The sequence below is a fragment of the Phyllostomus hastatus genome, unplaced genomic scaffold, assembly GCF_019186645.2.
Source record: "Phyllostomus hastatus isolate PE091 unplaced genomic scaffold, TTU_PhHast_1.1 phas_contig_209, whole genome shotgun sequence".
Taxonomy (NCBI): Eukaryota; Metazoa; Chordata; class Mammalia; order Chiroptera; family Phyllostomidae; genus Phyllostomus; species Phyllostomus hastatus.
Window position 1 is genome coordinate 3,703,218 of NW_025333735.1, and position 15,557 is coordinate 3,718,774.

The 15,557-nt window shown below is 42.0% G+C and overlaps 1 protein-coding gene across 2 annotated transcripts in view; it reads left to right on the forward strand.

Moving 5' to 3' along the window:
* LPAR3 (lysophosphatidic acid receptor 3) overlaps positions 1–15,557 on the forward strand; it is a 70,530-nt gene that overhangs the window by 6,594 nt on the left and 48,379 nt on the right. Inside the window, exon 1 of one of the 2 annotated variants that reach the window (XM_045835466.1) lies at positions 9,386–9,447. The exons of the other annotated variant lie outside the window; for it this stretch is intronic. The gene's annotated coding sequence lies outside the window, so the exon portion shown is untranslated. Of the gene's footprint in view, positions 1–9,385; positions 9,448–15,557 lie in introns of those variants that run through there. 2 annotated transcript variants of the gene reach the window in all.

The following is a 15,557-nucleotide window of genomic DNA, read 5'->3' on the forward strand; positions in this document are numbered from 1 at the left end:
GGTAGAATCCACAGTCACGGGCCCAATGGATCTTGACCATGACATGGATGCAGCTGTCCCCATATGCCAAATCCACGAATATCCAACAGAGGGAAAGGGACAGCAAGGTCAGCAAGGATTGCCACTAGGTCATTACTAGTTTTTCTCTGTTAATTTCCAGTCTAATTTCTTATAGGCAGATAAGTTTGATGGGAAAAGTAGCATGCTTAAGGAGAAGGTGTTTCTTAAGTTACATCATTCCACATATTAGAAGTAAACCATTTGCTTTCTCCTCTGAGTTTTCTCTAAAACAGGCAAACTGACTAATCATTGCCATTTTCTATCATGTACTTAGAGTTTTAGTCTGCCATTTTTATTTGATTATGTGAACTTTCCGCCCATAAACTCTTGTCATAAATTCTAAGGAGAGATATAGTTACGAATTTTTATTGACATTTACCATAATCATATTGTATTTCTTCTAGAATCAGTAAATGTTTGTAAGAGGCATTAATGTTGTTATAGAGGACAAATCTCATATTTCACTCTCAGGGGAAAATAGAATTAACCACTGAAAAAAGGCCACAGTGGTCAGTGTGGTGACAAGATCCCTGGGCCAGCACGATGCCAGCTGGCCAGAGTGAATTAGTCTCTCCCAGGGCTGGTTTTCTTCTCTGGAAACAGAGAAGGCTGCCCTGCCCATCTCACCGTGGAAGCCACTGGAAAACGAGGTGTGAACTCACTCTGGAAGTCATGCAGTGGTATGTCAGCGAAAATATGTTGGTGGATTACTCTAAGATCCACATGGAGTGAGAGGTCTAGAGGAAGTATAATAATAGAATCAGAAGGTTAGACAGGAGGCTTTCAACTCAGCAAGCTTATCTCCTTGTACACATTTGTTTTGTCCAGGACTAAAGTTTTTCGTTAGTGGTGAGAAACACCAGCTGATGAGTCTGGACAGGGTGGTGGAGGAGAGAAGGCCTTGGCTTCAGGGTGGTTATGCCAGGGACCCACCCAGCCTGAGGGAGGGTGTTCCCCACTTTGGTCTCCCCTCCCTGGTAATCTCTGTTGGGACCCTCTCTCCCCTGCCTCTTGGGAACAGGCTTGCTCTTTGGCTTAGTGGACTTTCCTGACTCCTCTGGACCCAGAACTGAGCTGAGGGCTTTACGCCATCTATATCCTTCCTTTTGACCCAGTAACCAATAAGTTAGAGTTTGTCTCCCTTTGGCAACAGGGAAATTGAGTCTCAAAGAGGTTAAGTAACTTTCCTCAAGCCCACTGACAAATAGCAGTAAAGAAATTAAAATTACATGTTAGAAGCTATGCTAAGCACCTTATTTAAATCTCCCAACCATCTTAGTAGAAGATTCTTTTGTGATCCCATTTTATAGGTGAGGAAACTGGGGCACAGAGGTTAATTGACCCGCTAGTGAGCAAGGCTCCAGACTCAGGCCCACTGCCTTCAGAGGCCGCGTTCTTTGCATGTGGCTATCTACCAGTACTTGCCCCAAAACCATTTGCTGAAGAGACTATCTTTCCTCTGTTGTGTATTCCCGGCCCTATTACTGAAGATCATTTAACTGTATAAGCAAGGGTTTATTCCTGGGCTGTCTATTCTGTTTCATTGGTCTATATATCTCTCTTTATGCCAGTACCACATTGTTTTGATTACTGTAGCTTTGTAATAATATCTTTTAAAATCAGGAAGTATGAGGCCTTCAAATTTGCTCTTTCTCAAAATTGCTTTGGCCCTTTGGGATCCTTTGTGATTCTACATAAATTTTAAGATTTTTTTCTATTTCTATAAAAAATTTTGAGTTATTTAACTTTCTTGGGAAGTATCACCTACCATTTATTAGGCATCTTGCTAAGCACTTTATAAACATAAATTTAATCCTTTCAACAATCCTTTATGGTAGGTGTAGTAATTATGCCATTTTCAGAGAGGAAGAAAAGCTCTGGCTGGATCAGCAGGGGGCCAGGTTAGAGTCATTGCTGAAAGCGATGAACCTGCATCTGACTCAGATCCAGCCGAAGCCACAGCATCTGCTCCTTTCCCCTCACTGCCCCACCCCTCCGTGTGTATCACCGGCCACCATGCATTCCTTGAAAGGGTAGAGTTTACCAGAACGCCACAGGTCTGGCCTTCCCTTCTCTAATCTCTGTTCTTAATACCCATGCTAAAATGTTTGTTATTCCTTTATTCTGACTGAGAAGCATCATTATACAATGGAGGAAAAGAAGTAAGAACCCTACCCCCGCAAAACAAAACCACAAAACAGAGCTCTCATTCAGGAGAATGGGAGATAGATGCATAGCAGCAGCAGGTGCCTGAGAATGAAGAATCCCTGCTGAGCCACAGTGCTCCAGGCCTCTCTGCCCTGGCCTCGAAGTCAGCTTTATGTCCCTAGGGAGTGGCTTCCCAGGGGCCCTGACTTTGTGTCCCCTGGGACGCTCTTCCTCATTCATGACCCTCTGTGGCAGGATCTGAAATCCATATCAGAAAGTGTGTGCTTCTTGGGGGAGAATAAACACGGGCCATTCCAAGCCCAGCTGTGGCTTCCACGGCAACATAATTCCATCAAAAGGTCACAGGCTTCTTATGGGTCTGTTCGCATCTAGTCCATCCCACGTGCCAGTTACCACATCGAAATTCTGTTTCTGGCCCAGTGTGCCTTATTTCCCACCTTCTGTGCTAGCCTCCCTCTTCCCTTCCTCACTGGCCTCTGCCTTGAGGTGCTGTAAAACACAGACTTGGTCTAGAAGCTGCAGCCTTTCTCCTGTGTTCACTGAAGGTCCGTGTCCTTTTGGGCCACGGCATCGTCTTATCGAGAGGCCTTTGAGAGGCTGTCAGTGATGATACTGTTTTCTGCTCTTTGGAGTTCCAGGAGCAGTTAGCTTCCCTATTCTTCCAAGGCACCCTCTTTCTGGATGCTGTTTATTCTTTTCCACCTTTGTGACAAACTTACAAACAGTTCTGGCCCGAGCTCATCTCTTGCTTGTAAGCCTTGCTAACGCTGTGCTGAGCAGCTGCCACACACTCACATTCTGTTTCTTCCCAACACCTTCACCTGGAGCCACAGTCTTCTTAGGCAAAGATGCCCCAAAACAGCGACTGGAAGAAAACAAGAACAAAAGTTTATTCTTTTCTCGTTCACAGTTCTAAGATAAGTCATTCAGGTTTGAAGGGTATCTCACCTCTTGTTTTTCCGTCATCTGTGAGGGCCTTGCTTCCAAACTTGCATTGTTTAAACACTGGTTTCTTTATGTTCAGTGTGCCAAAGACCAGTACTTCTGGTTTATACCCATGGGTCATCCACTTGTATTTTACAGCAATGTCCAGGTGCTGTAAATGTTGGTAAGTGTGTACTCACAGTTTCTGTACTCATGCCCTCACTGATGGAAACTAGTCCATGCACCACTTTGAGTCATACTTCTGGGACTTTGCCTGGTCGGAGTGATCACGCCAGGTCACAGGCTGTGTTCCAGCTTGCAGGAAGACAAAAGAGCGCAGCGCAGCCCACACTCGGTGCTTCTGGGTCAGCCCTGAAGTGGCATACTTCACTTACGCTCACCTCCGGCTGGAGAGAACTTAGTCACATGTCCACCCTGGCTGCAAAGTCTGGAAAATGGAGTTTATCACTCTATAAAAAAAAGGAAACACAATTTAGCAGTCTCTGCCATAGAACATAAGGCTAAATAGTGGCACAAAAAGTAATCACAAGAGAAGTTGCAGGGCATTATACAACTATTCATGAGCTAGAGAAGGCCCTGAGGTCCATGTCTCACCACACAGCAGGATTTCTTAGGAAATGGAGTCTGGGGTCCTGCTGGCCCTTTTACTCAGCCTGAGGCCCAGAGGCTGGTTGTGTGGTGAGGTTGACAAGGGGAAGTTTGCATGAAAAGAGACTGAGAACCCTTACCAGGTGGAAGTCCAGGAACCATATACCCTGGTTTGGAACTGAGGGAGAAGCCACAAGAGTGCTGGGCAGGAGCATCTCTGAAGGCTGCAGCATGGCAGTAGTTAGGGCCTGGGGGTGGGCATCAGGGAGGGGAGCCCCAACATTGTACCCTGTACCCAAACAAAGCACCAAGAAGAGGGAGAACTGACCAGTGTGAGTGGGATGAAGCCTCTCCAGTTCCAAACCCCTTCGCCAGCTGGTGAATGCTGTACTGCACACAACTAGTGAGACCTGTGGCCAGCCCGCATTAAAAACCTGATGTTTAGCCTCCCGCATTAAAAACCTGATGTTTAAACTTGAAACTGTTCCTTATTGTGGCTTCATGATCTCCAACAGCGGACTGGAGGGAGGCTGAGAGTTCTCACCTGCATGCCTGCTACCCTTATGGTGACTTTTATCTTGTTTATCTGGGATTTGGGAGCTTAGCATGAGAGAGAGAGAGAGAGGACATGAGAGGTGCCAGGGCTTGAGATAATTATTTGGAAGACATCACATAGAGGAAATAATGTAAGTAATAGTGTAAGAAAATTTAAAGGGGAAAAAAAGAGAGAGGGCTGAGAACTGAGTCTAGGATGTATACACGTCAAAGCTGATGGAAGAACAGGAGACAGAAGTAAATGCTGAGCACAGTGGGACCAGGTCCAGGAGAGGGTAGTCACAAAGCCTTGGAAGGGGAGTTTCAAGAGGGGAATAACTACTTATCAATTTCCACAGTGAAACCAAAGGAAAAGGATTGGAAACACGATTTGGGGAGTTATTCCATCAAACTTTATTTCTTGCCAATTACAAGCCAGTTTTTGTGTTTGTGCTTCAAAGAACAGGGAGACAGATGGATACCAGTTCTGCTCTCAGTAGATTTAGAAGTGAGGTTAAGACAAATATTTAATAAAGTATGTTGAATGCCGTAGGAGAGTTTCCAAGAATTTTATCAGCCAAGTTTCTTGAAAGAATAGCCTATACTTTCTTTCTACTTCCATATCTCCGAAGCATTACTCAATATAGTGTGATCAGGTTCCCATCTCCTCTCCTTCCAACCAGTGAACTGAAACTAACCAACAGGGGAACAAAGCGTTTGTTGTGCATCAACTGTGTGCCCCCGTGTTGGGCACTGGGTGCACAGACATGCCTGCTTCCAGCAGAAGCTCACTGTCTGGAGGCAAAGGCTGACCCCGAGGCAGAGAATGCTTCTACAGTGCAAATCAGAGGATTTCCCCACCACCCCCCCACTTGGCTGAAAGAGAGTCTGAGTCTGGTATAGACACTTTAGGAGAATCAGTAGATGCATGTATGAAAGTTCCAATTGTATAGATTTGTATAGGTTCCAGATTGCCTCTGACATTTGTATTCATATCAGAAGAGCAGAGGTGAAGAACACTAGAATAAACTGAGGCTGTGGATGGAATAGGGATGAGCTTACTCCTGAGCACTCCTCCCCTGCCGCAAGCTTTTTTGTCTACTCAGGGATTAAGTCAGGCTTAAGCCCCTGGGTTTAAAGACCTATTGCATCTATGGCATCTCCAACAGGGCTGCAGACTGCAGAGCTTCCGGGAGAGCAGCACTCACCCAGCATCCCTCATGGCTAGCCATGCCACGGGAAATGCCACTTGGGAGGATGCACCAGTGGTACCCACCAAGATGCAGCTCTTGTAGCTATGTTCATGTTGCTTTTGCCTCACATGAGGCTGCAGTGTCCCCTTGGCTCAGGCTGTCATTACCCTCCTCCTTGCCCTCTTCACAGGTCTGCTAAGGAGAAGTCTACTGCTTTTTTCTCTGCAGTGTCTTGTTTCAATCCTGGTTAATCCTTAGGCCCAAATTAACACTTACATCCATGTCATGTATTTCTGTGGTACACAAGATTAAGAACACAGAGAGATTGGGAACTGATCCTGGATTGCACTAGACCTCTGAGCTGGACTGCACTGTGCAGGGATCTGCTGGAATCCAGTGCAGTCGGCTTTGTTTTATATAACCCCAGCAACTGTGGGTAAGTTGCTCCTTTATTGAAGCCCCGTGTGTAGAGAAATTTACTAGGGTGCAGGTCTGTGTAAGGGGGCATGGAGGGCATCAAGAATTGTGCTGCTGGCCCATGCCCAAGGCATATTCCTCTTTCCTTCTCTGAGAGTCGTTACGTTTATAACCAGAAAATGTTATGTGTGTTAGATCTTACTAAAAGATTTAAGAAACTCCATAACATATTAAAACCTTGCAAATAGCACTTTCTATTGTATTCCAATGTGCTGTAAATGACATCTGTATTACTCAGAGTCCCACAGGAAACCAATGATCCAGTCCAACTGGTACTCGGAGTGGGGGATGGTCACTTGGAGGGCAGAGTTCATGCAAACCAACAAGAGAGGTGTAGCTGCAGTGCCCCAGAGGCAGAAACAGCAAAAAGCAGTCAGTACCCCTCAACCTGAAAGATGAGGGAGGGAGAGGACAAGTGGCCTGATGGGGGCCAACCCAGCCAACCTACAGTGACCAGGCAGGGAGGGAGCAGGGGAAATCATTTTCTCAGCCTCCTCCCTCCTCCAGATGGCTTGCTGTACCTCTCATGGTACCTGTTATTGGTAGGAGCTGGAAGGCGGGGGAGCCTGTTGATGCTGTCCCCCTGCGTAAAGACCAGATGCAGGAGGCTGGCAAGTGGAGCTGGAGGGGCCAACAATGGGATCAGACACAGCATTCAAATGTCTTTTACATGCATCGCCATAACCTGGCTGTCTTTACACAGATGTGCTATTTTACCACCAGTCTGGCCCGGGCTGGGAGAGTGAGGCAGGATGGTAGGGCGGGCTCTGAGCCTCGGGCATTGATGATAAACCTGCTTCCTGACCAGTGTGGGATTCCTGCCAGACCACGCCTGGTTTTTCAATAGCACCGCGCTCCTTGCCAGCCTCTGAAGCCTTGATTAAAACAACTGTTTTCCACTCTGGCCACATGCTTTGAAAACATGATTTTCTTTGCTATATAGAGTTTCAAGGTTCAGTCAGGCACTAACCTGGGCCAGCATGGTGCCCAAAGCATGGAGGGATCACTACAGGTCACTGCTGACCTGCTGCTGGTAATGGGGGGGATTATTTGGGGCAAACCATGTAGAACAAGACCCTTGAACAGTGTCAGAACTGCAGGCAGAGGGCGGGGGGCATGCAATGGAGTACTCGAGGGAATGCAGTACCACAGTTAGATTAGGACAAACAGTTTGGACGAACATTTTGTCTGTTGTCAATTTTACAACATAAAGAAATCCAATTTCCTTCTCATGGGAAGTCATTTGCTATGAGCAAGCACTTTGAAATTTCTCAAAATATAGTTTTCACTGAGTGACAACGTTCTTTGAGTTTTGGCATTTTTTCCTCCTTCAAAGCTACTGACATGATTACACAACAGTCTAAGGATCATTTCCTGTATAACAGAACATATGCAGTTATGCTATTTATACATATTATTAATTTTGAGCATTTTGGTTAGCATTTTACTTTTAAGAGGGTCAAAGGACAAAATATATCTGATGAGTTAGATGAGATTAAAATTGTATAATTCGGGTGGTGAACACACAATACAGTATACAGATAGATGATGTATTGTAGAACTGTATACCCGAAACCTGTGTAATTTTAGTAACAGTGTCACCCCAATAAATTCAATTAAAAAGTTTAAAAATTGTGCACTAGAGAAAGTAAACACAATGAAAGATTTACATTATATGTGGATAAACTAAGCCAAGAATTGCCAATCCATATAAAATCTGGGTCTCACCTCTTTCATTTGGTTTAGTTCTATATGTTTTCAGGTTTGCTTTCCTGTTTAGTCAAGAGGTTTAAAATAGTCCTTAGTCATCAGTGAGATCCCGGGAATAATAAACTTGATTGTAGTTGTTTATTAAACAAGTCCTAGGGTAGAAGCTGTGTGTGCACACCACGGCCTCCTGCAAGCCCGCCCGCTCAGCCACAGGAGAAAACGTAGCGGTTGACCTGGCTGACACGCCACAGGCCATCCTCCCTACCTACAGGGCTCAGAAATGGGCATCGGCCCGGTAACCTGTTGACTCCGCTCAGCTCAGGCTGCAGCTTTCCCGTGTGCCACCACCTCCAAGCTGAAGGTGACTTGCGGCACGGAAATGTCTCCATCCCTGAGCACAGCCGCTCATGCCCACCTGCCTGTGGGCTGTGACTTCACCACCCAGGAGAGACGCTGAGTGTAATGTGGGACCTGTTTCTATGGAGAGAACGGAGGGCCAAATCAGACCAATTTAGTGTGCCCGAGATTACCATAAATTCTTAAGAAATTGTAACAAAACTTCAGTACATGTGAGTTCAGCTTTCTTAAGTGATCTAGTGCAGTGGTATCCAATCTTTTGGTGTCTCTGGGCCACCCTGGAAGAAGAAGAGTTGTTTGGGGCCAAACATTAAATACACAAACACTAACGAAAACTGATGAGCAAAAAAAGGGTTTTAAGTAAGTGTACAATTTTGTTCTGGGCTGCATTCGTAGCCATCCTGGGCCCCTTGCTGCCCTCGAGCCATGGGTTGGACACCCCTGATATGTAGTAAGGTAAGGTAACAGGGTTGTGATAGGCCTGCACTTAACAGGCATCCCCAAAGTGAACATATGAGCTTTCCCTAGTAATATCAGAGGCTTACAATGCTCTAATTACAGACAATATCCTCTTAAATGGAATCTCAAACAGATTGCTACTCCTCTGTGTATTTTACCATAGCAGAGAGTAAAGGAACTGCTCATAAAACATATGGACTTTATTTATTTTTAAATTACTGCAGTATAGTAGAGTTGATAATATCCTCTCCCCTCATCTTTAAAAAAAATTAAAAATGATTTGTAGAACAGTTTTATATTTACAGTATAATTGAGCAAATAGTATAGAGTTCCCACATTATACCGCCACTTCTGCACACAATTTTCCCTATTATTAACATCTTAATTAATGTACATTTGTTACAATTAATGAGCCAATATGGACATATTATTATTGACTTATATCCATACCTTATTCATATTTCCTTAGTTTTTACCTCATGTCCCTTTTCTGTTCCAGGATCTAGGACACACATCATTTTTAGTTGTTTTGTCTCTTTAGCTCCCTCTTACGTATGACAGTATCTCAGATTTTCCTTGTTTTTGGTGACTGGATGGTTTTTGAATCCTGATCAGGAATTTTATAGAGTGTCCCAGTAGGGCTGTGTCTGAGGCTTTTCTCATGATCAGGCTGGGGTTGTGGGTTTGGGGAGGAAGGAAACGCAGTGAAGTGCCATTCCTAACACATTTTCTTAAGATCACAGACGAGCAGCATGACTCATCCCAGTTGATGACCTTGATCTTCATGCTTGTCAAGTTTCTCCACTGAAAAGTGACTCTCCCCACCCTCACCTTTTCATACTGTCCTTCTTGGGAGGAAGTTGCTGTGCACAGAGGACAGCTGAGGAGTGGGAGTTGCAGTCCCCTCCTCTAGGGTGCAAGAGCTACATTTATTTGGATTTCTTCTGCATCGGAGGTTTGCCTTTCCCTTCTCATTTATTATTTATTCAGTCATTTACTTATATTAGTATGAACTCTTGGATGTTTATTTTATTTTATTTTTTTAAGATTTTATTTATTTTAGAGAGGGAAGGGAGGGAGATAGAGAGAGAGAGAGAGAGAGAGAGAGAGAGAAACATCAATGTGTGGTTGCTGGGGGTTATGGCCTGCAACCCAGGCATGTACCCTGGCTGAGAATCGAACCTGCGATGCTTTGGTTTACAGCCCGCGCTCAATCCACTGAGCTACACCAGCCAGGGCTTGGATGTTTATTTTATATTTTGGGTTATACTGCTTCGATTTTGTTGCTCAATTGTTCTAATTTTGGCCATCAAGTTCCCTCTCTTTTGAAATTTTGTTCCAAAGAGGAGCTATAGTTTCTGATGTCTGTATTGATGAGGGAGAGGTCTCATTGTGGCACTGCCCTTCAGACCACCCCGTCTTGTTTGCTCTGATGAAGCTGCTGTTCAAGGGTGGCAAACAGCCCCCACCCCACCCCACCTCTCAGCCAGCAGGGCTTGGAGCCAAGTCTCTAGAGGGAAATGAAAGAGTTATGAGACCCAAATTAGAAAGTATGCAGAAGAAGAAAGTAATAATGCTCCATGTGGGTAAACGGTTAGGGTGCATGTGGGCACATGTGCACAAGGACACTTTATTGAATTCTCCACTTAACAAGTGCTCACTGAGTGCTGCGAGCTGGGCAGCATTCCAGGTACAGGGGATGCGCCATATCAACACAAGGTCCCCGACATCCTTGGCGCATGGGGAGATGGACCGTCACCCCAAGTAGACAGCATCAGGTGGTGAGAAATGCTCTGAGGAAACATGAAGTACTAAAGGGCAAGAGTGCAGCAGGGTGGGGCAAGGTGCTCTTTCAGATAGTGGCAGGGCAGGGATCGCTGATGAAGTGGTGTTTGAGCAGGAATGAGGTGGAGATATGAGCTCTTCGAGTTTCTGGGGAAGAGGCTTCTGGGAAGAGGAAATGATAAGTTTGAAGGCCCTGAAATTAATGACTAAAATGAACCTGAAGGGTCATATGTGGGTTTAAATCTCCCATGCTATCCTGATTTTGCCATTAATGTGAATTATTAAAAAGAATTCAGTGAGCAAACGTGATTGCTTTTATGCTGGAGCGATCTCTTTCCTGTTGTGAGCGTACCAACTCACCTAACCCCATGTGACTGGGGTTTCCAGAAAGGAGAGGACTGTTTTTCATCTGAGGACCGTAGGGAAAGAAAATATGCACAGCTCCAAGGGACCCTGTTTGGGCTCCACCTGATTCTTCCTCCCAGGAAAAGAAGACCATTGAGAGCCAGCTGAAAGGCTGGCAGCAACTTGTCTCATCCGATGGAGCTAGAAATAAAAGCTGCTTGAGTGGTTTTCAAATGTCTTAATTTTCATAATTGTTTCCACGTTATGGGCTGGCTGGACATTTTTTTAGAGCATCAAGTTTGGGAGAGTCTAAATGAAAGCTTTGCTCATGAAGTTTTCATTTGGATTCCACATATAGACTTTCTAAACCATCATTTTATGAAGGCTTAAATTACTGAAGTTTGAAGTTGTGGTAATAGCTCCAAAGTTTAACATCTTTTGTTTTTGGGTCAAAACTACTCAAGTCCTCTATACTTTTAGTATAAAAGAAAAAAAACAGCTTGGAATTAAAGTTTAATGATGTTAAAATTGTCTTGATATTGATCATATTGTGTGGCCTATTAGCATAAAATTTGAAAATATATTTTCAGAAAAGTGTGTTTTCTGTGCTTCTTAGGGCTATTAAAACAAAACAAAACAAACAAAAACCTCAAAGGCTACTTAGAATACCCATTTTTTTCATATAGTGCAAGAGAGTCTTTGAGTGTCATGTGATTGGGTCCTTGTACTTTGGTAGTGCTGTAGTTAGTTATCTGAAGCGTGACGCTTGGTCTGTCCGGTGTTCCTTTGTCTATGGAAGGCAGTGTGGTGCTGTGGAGAAGCACGGGGCCCGGGAGTGCAGCTGCGTGAGTGGAACCCAGGGTCTTCCACTCACTAGTCGTGCGGCCTCAGGAAAGGTGCTTCAGCTCCCTCATCTGTGAAATGGCTGTGATACGATGAGCATCCGCATCATTGCCTGAGGATTCAGTGAGATGAACTGTGTAAAATGCTCGTCTGGCACCAGGCACAGAGTAACCAAATATTAGCAATTAAAAAATACAGTAGTAATTCATAATGAAGTAGAGATAGTAAGTAATCCAACAACACATAAGGAACAAGTGAAGGAGTTCTCTAATTGGCATAGTTAGTAGGTGATGTGTAAGTCAGCAAAGGCATTTAATTGAACCTTTTCATTTTAGTGGGGGAAGAGATACTGTAGGAGAGAGACTCATTCATTCATTCCACGAATAGGAGCATAATAGGCATGGTGCCAACTCTGCCGGAGCAAGACTGGTCCAGGGTGGGGGGTGGACATAAATGCATAAACACGAGAAAACGTGAACGGATGGTAGTTGCTCTGATGAAGATACAGCAGGGCTCTCTGATAGTGAGAGCCGTGAGGTTACTTTTTTTCTCCTCCCTTTTGCCACCATGGGCTTGTTCTCTATATCTATGGGTTTGTTTCTGTTTTGTTTGGTTTATTTGTTTTGTGTTTTTAGATTCCACATATAAGTAAAATTATGTAGTAACTGTATTTCTCTACCTGACTTATTTCACATAGCATAATGTTCTCCAGGTCCACCCATGTCGTTGCAGGTGGTACAATTTCATTCTTTTTTTGTTGCTGAATGATATTCCATTGTATATATAGGGTGGGGCAAAAGTAGGCTTACAGTTGTTTGTATAGAAAATAATATATAATCAATATATACTAATACAAGAATCAACTGTGTTTTGCACACTCAGAACTGTAAACCTACCCCCCCCACCTCATAGATACCACATCTGTATTTGTTATCTATTGATGGATATCTAGGTTGTTTCCTTATCTTGGCTGCTATTAGCAAAGTTGCAGTGAACATAAGGGTGCATATATCATTGCAAATTAGTGCTTTTTTTTTTCTTTGAATGAATGTCCAGAAGTTGAATTGCTAGATTGTATGAGGGCTTTATGTTAAATTTTTTGAGGAATCTCCATACTGTTTTCCACAGTGGCTGTACCCATTTATAGCCCCACCAACATCGTGTGAGGGTACCCTTTTCTCCACATCCTCACCAGCACTTGATTTTTATTGAGTTATTGATGGTAGCCATTCTGATAGATGTGAGGTGATATCTCATCATGGTTTTAATTTCCCTGATGGTTAGTGATGTCAAACATCATTTCATATGTCTGTTGGCCATCTGTATGTTCTCTTTGGAGAAATATCTATGCAGAGCCTCTGCCCATTTTTTTAATTTCCATTGTTTGGGTTTTTTAGTATAAAGTTATATGAATTCCTTACATATTTTGGTTATTAATCCCAAATATATATATCTAATAGATCTATATCTATTTTTTCTTTGATATATATCTAATAGATATATATCATTTGCAAATATATTCTCTCATTTTGTAGGTTGCCTTTTTGTTTTGTTTATGGTTTCCTGCACTGTACAAAACTTTTAGTTTGATATAGTCCCATTTATTTAATTTTTCTTTTTTTGACCTTGCCTGAGGAGACATATCCAAAAAGATATTGCTAAGAGAAATGTCAGGGTTTACTGTCTATGTTTTTTCTTCTAGTTTTCTAGCTTTGAGTGTGGGGGGTTACTTGGGACTGGTCAGAGGAGGTATCTCTGTGAAGGGCTTGTTCAGGCCAAGATCACAAAGTCATATTTCAAGGTTTGAGAGGAGTCAAGAGATGATAAATCCGATCATTTGTTACAAGCTCATCAAAGGTTTTGGTCATTTCCAGTTAAGAAATATGATGATCTGTAGTTAATATGCACTGGGGACTATCAACAACTTTGGCAGCATATGGCAGAAGAAAAAAATCAAAAGTACTAACTTGCAAAACTTTCAGCTATTCCTTTTTGGAGCTCTGGGTGGTTGCGTTAGGAAGTGTTTCAGAGGGGAGCTGGGGACAACGGTGTGCTGATTTGGTTCGTTGTCAGCATGTAAGGGTGCATGGTTACCTGAAGCTTTAAGCAGAAAACCATTTTATTTTCATTTTCACTGAAAAATTACAGTGTGTGTTGCTAGTCAGTGTAGTAATGAGGACTGTAAGCGACTTCTTGAGGCTTTTCCTTTGAACCTCACTTTTGATGCTGCAGACTGCAGTTGTCAAAGGAAAGTACAGCACACGAAGCGGAATGTGCGCCGCGAGACAGAATTTTGTAAAGTAGCATTTAAAAGCCTACTTATTTATTATGGAAAATGTGGAACAGAAAAACCTGGAAAGCATTTTTTTTAATGAGCCACAATTCCATCATTCTTAATATTATACTTTGAGATTTTTTTTCTTATCTTTTTTCTGTATCTTTAAAAAAGTCAAAACACTATACATATTTATGTGTCTATGTACATAATATATGTGTATATATAATTATTTCTAATGAGAATAATGGTATATGCTTTTTCTCATATTACCATAACTTTATAGTAAGTATGATTTTTTTCATGAACTTTGAAATTTTTTTTTAATTTTATTTTAATCATTATAGTAAGTATGATTTTAAATGGCTGCATCTAGCCTGCATAATATTTTTTACCAATTTCCTATATGAACTTTTTTTTTGCTCTTATTGTCTGTTTCACCCAAAAGCAGAGTTCGAGGCTGAGAGCAGAAAGGCGCTTGGCAGAGGTTCTGGCTGTTCCTGGTTTCCCTACCTTTTAAGACCAAACTCCTTCTCAGCCTCAGGACAGTTTTTGTTAAAATAGGTCTAAGAATGTGCCATTTTAATTTTAATGGGGGAAAGTTGAACTTGAAGATTTTTGAAGTAAAAGTCACTGGGGTTTTTGGGATATCATATAATTACAAATTCAACCAAATTTATGAATCAAAACTAAAATGCTAAGACTCCTTTAAAAGGAAGTTAGGAAATTCTAAAGGGTTTTTTTTGTAGTATTATAATTCCATCATTTTTCTTACATATTAATCTTCATATTGCTGATAAATTAAGGATAATATAATTTTAAATTAGAAATGTGTTTCTCTTAGGTATCTACAGCATATAGCAAAATAAAACATTATTTTTCAATAGTGAAAGGACACATTAATTGCATCATTTAAATTTTTAATGTGGTTCTTTGATTTTTTTTCTCTTGAATTTCTATATATTTCAACATTATTGAAAGCTGAATATTTTTCCTTGGATATTTAAATTGAATTTTACTAGATTAGTATCTTTTACTCAACTCCTATTCTGCTAGTAGGACTATAAATACAATCTGTCTCAAGGGCAGTTTGATAATATGTATCAGAAATCATTAAACAAGTTTACACCCTTTACTTCATCAACTTGAAATCTTTGGATTAGTTTTAAGGAAATAATTGGTCAAGTATATAGAGATTAGTGCACAAGAATGTAGCCTTGCTTATAAAAGCAAAATACTGGAAACAATCTAAGTGTCTAGCATTCAGGCATCGGTTAAATAAAGTGTGGTACATTCAGGCACTGGAATATTAAGAAACTATTAAATATATATCTATCAAATATATGATCAAATATATCTATACTGTTAATTTGGGAAGTTATCACAATAAAGTGTAGATATATGGACCTGTTGCATGGAGTTATCTGATATTGGCAACTAAATATTGGTGAATGTCTGCGGAAGAGAGTAACTTTTGTTTTGTCCTTATTAAAATTGAGTCCCTCTTCCTCCTAATTGAAAGGCACTGGAACTATTTGTCTCTTGAGACCACGCTCAGTTGGTTATTTAAGCATGTAAAGTGGTATTCTTACCTTCCATTTGCTATGGCAGAGAGGTATGTGTCTACTTCACTTAACAGTATCATTTTATCATTAAAATGTAAATTAAAAGGAAGACTGCCTAAGATACATTTCTGTTTTGTACTACTTCACATTGATATCCGATACGCTTATCCTGATTCTGCATGTGGTATTGGATTACAGAATGTTTAAGAACCTTAAAAGCTGTTCAGCTTTTGCTGTTAGAGCTACCTCATT